This window comes from Scylla paramamosain, chromosome 38 (genome assembly GCF_035594125.1).
Source record: "Scylla paramamosain isolate STU-SP2022 chromosome 38, ASM3559412v1, whole genome shotgun sequence".
NCBI lineage: Eukaryota > Metazoa > Arthropoda > Malacostraca > Decapoda > Portunidae > Scylla > Scylla paramamosain.
Genome location: NC_087188.1, coordinates 15,088,119 through 15,096,234, shown reverse-complemented (window position 1 = coordinate 15,096,234; position 8,116 = coordinate 15,088,119). Strand labels below are relative to the sequence as shown.

General features: G+C 41.8%; 1 long non-coding RNA gene across 1 annotated transcript in view; it reads right to left on the bottom strand.

Moving 5' to 3' along the window:
- Window positions 1–7,374, bottom strand: part of LOC135091877 (uncharacterized) — a 231,607-nt gene extending 224,233 nt beyond the window's left edge. Inside the window, exon 1 of the long non-coding RNA XR_010262669.1 lies at window positions 7,333–7,374. This is a non-coding gene — a long non-coding RNA (uncharacterized LOC135091877). The remainder of the gene's footprint in view (window positions 1–7,332) is intronic.
- Window positions 7,375–8,116: the final 742 nt, after the last annotated feature.

Sequence of the window (8,116 nt, the reverse complement as noted above, 5' to 3'; positions counted from 1 at the left end):
TCTTCAGTGCACAGCGTGAGGAAATGAAACGTTTAAATGTTACTTTTGTTTATCAGTGATTGCATGATTGGTGAATGAACGTGTGTGTGTGTGTGTGTGTGTGTGTGTGTGTGTGTGTGTGTGTGTGTGTGTGTGTGTGTGTGTGTGTGTGTGTGTGTGTGTGTGTGTGTGTGTGTGTGTGTGTGTGTGTGTGTGTGTGTGTGTGTGTGTGTGTGTGTGTGTGTGTGTGTGTGTGTGTGTGTGTGTGTATGCCTCCAAGACAGGTCACTCCCTCCTCCACTTCCCTCCCTACCTACCTATTCCTTAACCCTTCCCCTCCTCGTGCCTGGGTCACCCACTTCGTTGGGTTTCACTATTATTATTATTATTATTATTATTATTATTATTATTATTATTATTATCACTATCATCACCACCCAATAATTCTCTCTCTCTCTCTCTCTCTCTCTCTCTCTCTCTCTCTCTCTCTCTCTCTCTCTCTCTCTCTCTTATTATCATTTTCCTATTTACAGTATATTACAAGAAGGAAATGAAAGCTAAAATGATGGTTATATGAACAAAACTTCATCTTCCTCTTCCTCCTCCTCCTCCTCGTCTTCTTCCTCCAGCCACACCACTGTCGCACGTGTTGTATTAACATAATGAAGACTTTAAAACAATATTATGGAGCGAATTGTGACTGTGCCGAATCAATATGGAAATTGTGCAGTTGGGATCCATTTTAGGAAAGTGATCTCTCTCTCTCTCTCTCTCTCTCTCTCTCTCTCTCTCTCTCTCTCTCTCTCTCTCTCTCTCTCTCTGACCTGGTAGGCATTGGGGTCAAAACACAACAAAATCTTTATGGAGCGTCGGTATTTACACCTGCCGCCATAAAACCATAGTTGTTTTGCTATAAAGGCCTGACTCTCTCTCTCTCTCTCTCTCTCTCTCTCTCTCTCTCTCTCTCTCTCTCTCTCTCTCTCTCTCCAGCAGTTCACATTATAACAAATCTATGCTTGTATTAAACTCGGAACAGTCGCTTCCATGTCGAAACACGTAGCAAACCCTTCGTCCGTTGGCAAAGAGCGAAGAGAGTGGTAGGGCCGAGATGCTGGGGTCGGGATAGTGAGGTCGAGATGGTGGGGCCGAGCTGGTGATGGGGCCGAGCTTTGGAGCGGTGGGCAATGGCCGAGTGGAGTTTCATTAAGTGGAGCATATAACAAGTGGAGGGAGAAAAGTGTCTTTATTTCTCTCCCTCCTTCCAAGTAATGAAAAGGGAGGAAGGAATGGTGGTGGTGGTGGTGGTGGTGGTGGTGGTGGTGGTGGTGGTGTGTGTGTGTGTGTGTCACATCTACAACCAACCAAACTAAATTCAGAAAGGGATTCACAAAACAAGATTTACTGCACTGTTTACTACCTGGCGCCCATAAACGAACAGTATAAGGCAGTGATACATGATAAGGGGAGGGAGCGAAGCTTAGAGGGCGGGCGCGAAGCTGAGGGAAGGTGTCATACGCCTGGCAGGAACGTGATAATGTTTGTTTATATACTGTTGTACCGCCTCCTCGCCTTCGTACGGCATTAGAAGTTATCGTACACTTGCTAATCTTCCGGGCCTTGGTGAGAGAGAGAGAGAGAGAGAGAGAGAGAGAGAGAGAGAGAGAGAGAGAGAGAGAGAGAGAAATATTTTATGGTCCAAACATGGCGATCTCCTATGAGAGAGAGAGAGAGAGAGAGAGAGAGAGAGAGAGAGAGAGAGAGAGAGAGAGAGAGAGAGAGAGAGAGAGAGAGAGAGAGAGAGAGAGAGAGAGAGAGAATAAAGACTACACCATTAATTTCACTTTAAAAGCCATAAAATATCATCCTCACTTCCTCTCTCTCTCTCTCTCTCTCTCTCTCTCTCTCTCTCTCTCTCTCTCTCTCTCTCTCATCAACACCTCCCTGCTAAACCTTTACAGCTGCCAACACCCTCCCTCTCTTTCCTCCCATTTACACCCGCACCTCCTCTCCCTTCCCTCTCATCCACCCTCTCCCCCGTCATTACCAGAGAGGTCAAGGCATGTCATGTAAGGTCAAGAATGTTTTATGAGGATGGGAAGGGAGAAATAAAGTGAAATAAAAAGGTTAAGTTGAATGAGAAAGGTGATGTGAAGATTAAGTGTTGCAGGAAACATTTTAATTGTATGATGAAGATAAAGGGATATAAATTATATGATGAAATGAGAGAGAGAGAGAGAGAGAGAGAGAGAGAGAGAGAGAGAGAGAGAGAGAGAGAGAGAGAGAGAGAGAGAGAGAGAGAGAGAATAAGTTGAAGAGAAAAGAAAGATGATTGGTTTTACTATTACTACTACTACTACAACTACCACCACCACCACCACCACCACCACCACCACCTTTATGACTACTATTAACATGACAAGTTAAAATAAGAGAAAAATACAAAATAAAATAAAATTACATGATAAAAAGCCCAAAATATCACAGGTGTCCGTATTAGCAGAATTAATTTACACATTTAGAGAGAGAGAGAGAGAGAGAGAGAGAGAGAGAGAGAGAGAGAGAGAGAGAGAGAGAGAGAGAGAGAGAGGCGAACAGACAGAATGGGAAGAGCAGAGAGACGAGAAAGAGGAGGAGGGGGCGGAGAACCGTATGTGGAGAGAGGAGGAGGAGGAGGAGGAGGAGAAGGGCGGGGCAAAAGGGGGATTAGCTTCTACGTGTTGACACTCCTAGACTCCCCGAAAAGGATCACAGAGGCCGCGGCGGTGGGTGGCGGCGACGCGGGAATGTGTGGCGGGAGGGGGAGAGGGAGAGCGAGGGAGTGAGGGTGAGACGGAGGGAGTGTGGGGGTAAGAGATGTGAGGGAGTGACGGGAGACGTGATGAGGGAGAGACGTGGAGTGAGGGAAGGAAGAGAGAGAAGTACCCTATTCTGAAACACTCCTGCGTCGCATGTCCACTACATTCAAAAGGCTCTAGTTGAAGTTACACGGGTTTTTAAGGGCGTTTTGTTATTCTAGCGACAGATTTACTAGATTTTTACATAACAAAATGGAGAAACATCCTTGGGAACGCGAATAACAATCTCTGTGGCCTTTGAAAATAGTCGTGGCGAGCGAGCAAAGTGTTTTGAATATGAGGCAGAGACCAGACACGGAGACAAGAGACAGAGAAACACAGAAGAAAAAAAACACGCTATAAACACCAGAAAAACACAAAAAAACAAAAGATTTTCGACATTATAGGTTCCAACACTACAACACACTCTTGGAACCTTTATATCTCCCACACCTGGCCTTCCTTGACCCCCAGGTGTGGCAGGAGGTCGCCGGGTCGTCTATTATACCTGGGTGACCCTCCCATCGCCCCCTGAAGTATCGTTAAGGGCCTGAATTCCTTCCACGTGGGCGAGGTCATAAAGGTTTGAATCCTCTTTGATGGGTCTGTGAATTATGTTGGTGTTGGTTTGTCTCTTTATTGCGGATTTTTGGCGTTTATTGTCTTTGAATTTATTTTTTCTGTCTTGTTTATTTGCGTTTTACTGTGTTTTTTTTTTTTTCTTTTAATTTTTGTTTTCTTATTTTTTTCTTTTTACTTTCGTGTTTTCGTTTTTTTTTTCTTCTGCTTGTGTCTTTTTTATTTGATCCTGTCATGTTTACTGTGTTTTATTGTTTTTTTTTGTTCTTTTTTTCAGTCTTTTTTTATTTCTTCATGTATCTTGTTATTCTAAGTTGCATTTATTACTCACTTCTTATTTATCTTGTTTATGTATCTGTTTGTCTAATACACTTGTTTTATTACCAATATTTCACTGTATCTCTTCTTTTCCTCCTCCTCCTTTTATCATTTTTCATCATCATCAGTTTTTCGTCTGATCTTTTTTCCTCCTACTCTCTCTTTCCTTTTTAAACTTTCTTAATTTTTTTTCTTTATATTCCTGTCATCGTTTGTATCAATTTTTGTCTTGCTTTATTTTCCTATTCGTTCAAGATTTTTCCTCCTTTCGTTTCTTCTTTTTTATCTTATTATTCATGTATTTCGCTTATTATAATTCTTAGTTCCTTTGTTTCATATAGTGTTATTTAAATCCTTCACTTTCGTTGATATAAACTTCTATCATTTTTCTTCCTTCCATTTTCCTTCACTTTCTCCTCCTCCTCCTCCTCCTCCTCCTCCTCTTCTCGTAAACAATAACAAGCTTCCCTAATTGCTTATATATCTTCCTTCAGTCTGTCAGTTCCTTCATATATCATTTTCATTCTCCTCCATTCCTTTTCCACACAAACACACACACACACACACACACACACACACACACACACACACACACACACACACACACACACACACACACACAAACTCATATCCACACAGATTTACACTATCCTTAAACCGTATCCGCCTCCACACTGATCCACATAACTATAAATTCCTCTTGTAGGATATCCACATGATCCACACTAGCTCAAATTCACATCCACGTGATCCACAAAGCTTAATATCCACATGAATATCCACTTCTACTTTAGGTATCCACATAGGCATAGAATACCCACTTATGCATCCACATTTTACAGCATCTATCTACAGAAACACAAAATATCCATACACATCCACTTTTACTAGTCATCCACATCCACAAATTTAAAACATCCTCTCAAATATCCATTTTTCCACCACCCATCCACACAGACACAAAATATCCACACACATATCCACTCTTACTAGTCATCCACATCCACAAATTTAAAACATCTCATATATCCATTTTTCCACCACTTATCCACACAGACACAAAATATCCACACACATATCCACTCTTACTAGTCATCCACATCCACAAATTTAAAACATCTTCTCATATATCCATTTTTCCACCACTTATCCACACACACACACAAAATATCCACACACGTATCCACTTTTACAAATCATCCACATACACAAACTTTAATCATCTTCACAATACATCCACCCATTCACACACCATATCCCCTTATCCATCCACCCCACACAGCTCCACACAGACAGCCAGCATCCACTGACAATGAACCCAAACACTTCTCCACACAAACAGGCTTCCACATAACTCTTACTTAAATACTTACATTTAAATTTAATCCCATCTTGATATAAATTTTAACTAGCTGCATTTTCTTCCAAGGCTGAGTCACCTGTTGTGAAATTCTTAGTCAAAACATAAACAAGAGGATTATAAGAAGTAGAATCCTCTTTCCTTAGGATGTACTTAGAATTCAATCTTCTATTTGCAGTAATCCTTTGATGACAGGGTATGTGGGTATTAGAGAGAGAGAGAGAGAGAGAGAGAGAGAGAGAGAGAGAGAGAGAGAGAGAGAGAGAGAGAGAGAGAGAGAGAGAGAGAGAGAGAGAGAGAGAGAGAGAGAGAGAGAGAGAGAGAGAGAGAGAGAGAGAGAGAGTCGGTTATTTTGATTTATATTACTAGTACTTTTTAGTTTAGCAATTTTATTATTATTATTATTATTATTATTATTATTATTATTATTATTAAACTAAGATTATTTTTTTCAGTAAAGGATGCATTCAAATTTCTTTCCATTCTCTCTCTCTCTCTCTCTCTCTCTCTCTCTCTCTCTCTCTCTCTCTCTCTCTCTCTCTCTCTCTCTCTCTCTCTCTCTCTCTCTCTCTCTCTCTCTCTCTCTCTCCACTCCACTTGTCTCTTCATCTCTCCTCTGTCATCACCCGTCTATGTTCCCTCCTCCTCCACCTGACAGCTCTCTCTCTCTCTCTCTCTCTCTCTCTCTCTCTCTCTCTCTCTCTCTCTCTCTCTCTCTCTCTCTCTCTCTCTCTCTCTCTCTCTCTCTCTCTCATGCAAGATCCATTATAACTTAACTTTTTGTATTTTTCTTTTCATTTTGTTCCTTGTGTCCTCCTCCTCCATCTCCACCACCTCCACCACCTCCTCCTCCACCTTCACCTCCTCCTCCTCAATAACTCGTGAAGGGAAAGTCAATAAAACTCACATTCGCACCTGTCTGTTAATTGAAGGCTGCTCACCTGAGAGAGAGAGAGAGAGAGAGAGAGAGAGAGAGAGAGAGAGAGAGAGAGAGAGAGAGAGAGAGAGAGAGAGAGAGAGAGAGAGAGAGAGAGAGAGAGAGAGAGAGAGAGAGAGAGAGAGAGAGAGATGACACGTAATATACTGAGCAAATATGAAGAAATATTAAAAGATATGTTCTCTGAGATAAACTTTTTTTTCTTTTTCTTCTTCACTTCCGTATTAGTCTTTCCTCCTCCTCCTCCTCCTCCTCTTCTTTTTCTTCCTCCTCCTCCTCTTCTTCCCTCAAACCTCTCACCAAGCCATTAACCACGTATCCATTTCCTTCCTCCTCCTCCTCCTCCTCCTCCTCCTCCTCCTCCTCCTCCTCCTCTTCCCCTAAAGAAGGAGGGACGGGAGAAGCGAAGGTAGGGATATAAAAGAGAGAAAAAAATAAACGAAATTTGAGGAAGGACAATAAAAAAAGGAGAAGAGAGAGAGAGAGAGAGAGAGAGAGAGAGAGAGAGAGAGAGAGAGAGAGAGAGAGAGAGAGAGAGAGAGAGAGAGAGAGAGAGAGAGAGAGAGAGAGAGAGAGAGAGAACCAAGTAAGGATGACGCAATGACATACAGACAACAAAACGAAAGAGATGGAAAGATAAAGAAAGGGAGAAAGAGACGAGGAGACGAAGAGGAGGGAGGGAGGTAGTAAGGGATAAGGGAGGAGTCAGGGGCAGGTATAAGGGTCACCTGCACTCACCCGGACGCACACAAGACGCCCTGTGTACACGTGAGGGTGTGTACATAGGAAAGATTGAGTACATGTCAGAGAGTGTACACGGGAATAAGATCAACAAAGCAGTATCCAGTTCATGCAGAGGAGGAGGAGGAGGAGGAGGAGGAGGAGGAGGAGGAGGAGGAGGAGGAGGAGGAGGAGGAGGAGGAGGAGGAGGAGGAGGAGGAGTTAAGGGAGGGAGGAAGGGAAGTAGGTTAAAAGTGAGGCAAGAGAACGATAAACAACAGTAGTAGTAGTAATAGTAGTGGTAGTAGTAGTAGTAGTAGTAGTAGTAGTAGTAGTAGTAGTAGTAGTGGTAGTAGTAGTAGTAGTAGTAGATATAAAACAATAAAAACTTCGATCCATTTAAAATCAACTCAAACGAGAGAAAAAATGCAAAAAAAAAAAAAAAAAAAAGAATAAAAAAAAATACACAATTCACTAAAATAAACAAGGCAATGATACAAAAACAAACAACAAAACCACCACAACAAAACAAGGCACAATAATATAACATTTCTAAAACAACCCTTCACACAAAACAAAACACCAAAAACACACCTGCCACATACCTTTTAATCACGCAGTCCTGGCCACCACACCTGTAGCTTTGCACCACAGACACACACACCTGTAAATGGAAACAAACACTATTAGTCAAATTCAAGATAAGGCCCCGAGTTACCTGTCCACGCCAAACACTAAGGAGAAAAGTTAAAGGTCCAAGCTTTCACCTGCCCTCACCTGACCACGCCCAACACACCTGAGGAAGGTTAGAACTGAAGAATTTACACCTTTCTCATTCAAACATCAAATAAATTACTCGCAAAGCCATCCAGGTGAACGTTTCCTTTACGTTAAGCCTGCACAGATGAAAAGTTACACTCTCGTAACTTGCGTCTTGCTTATACGAAATCTTAAACTAGTGTATTTCGAAAACCCAAAAAGGAGCTTCACTTTTCTTTTGGTTTCGAAATGAAGAGGTGCATCTTAAACTTACATGGGTGAAGACTTGCACTTATCCACTCCCACTTAACTCACTACAGAAGAAAAAATACGTACTTAAATCCATAAAACTCAGGAAAAAACACACTGAACCCACGTAAGCCAGAAAACACACACTTAAACTTATAGAACCCACTTAACACCAAAGAAAACACCAAATAACAAACTATACAGCAAAACAAAGGACTCAGAACCTATTTAGAACCCATGTCATACCAAAACAAACCCATTTAAACCCACCTAACTCACATACACTAACTAAACCCAAAGGAACCTCACTTAAAACACACCAGAACTAAGCTAAACCCACCGAGAAGCAAAACAAAGGAATCAGAACCTATTTTGAACCCA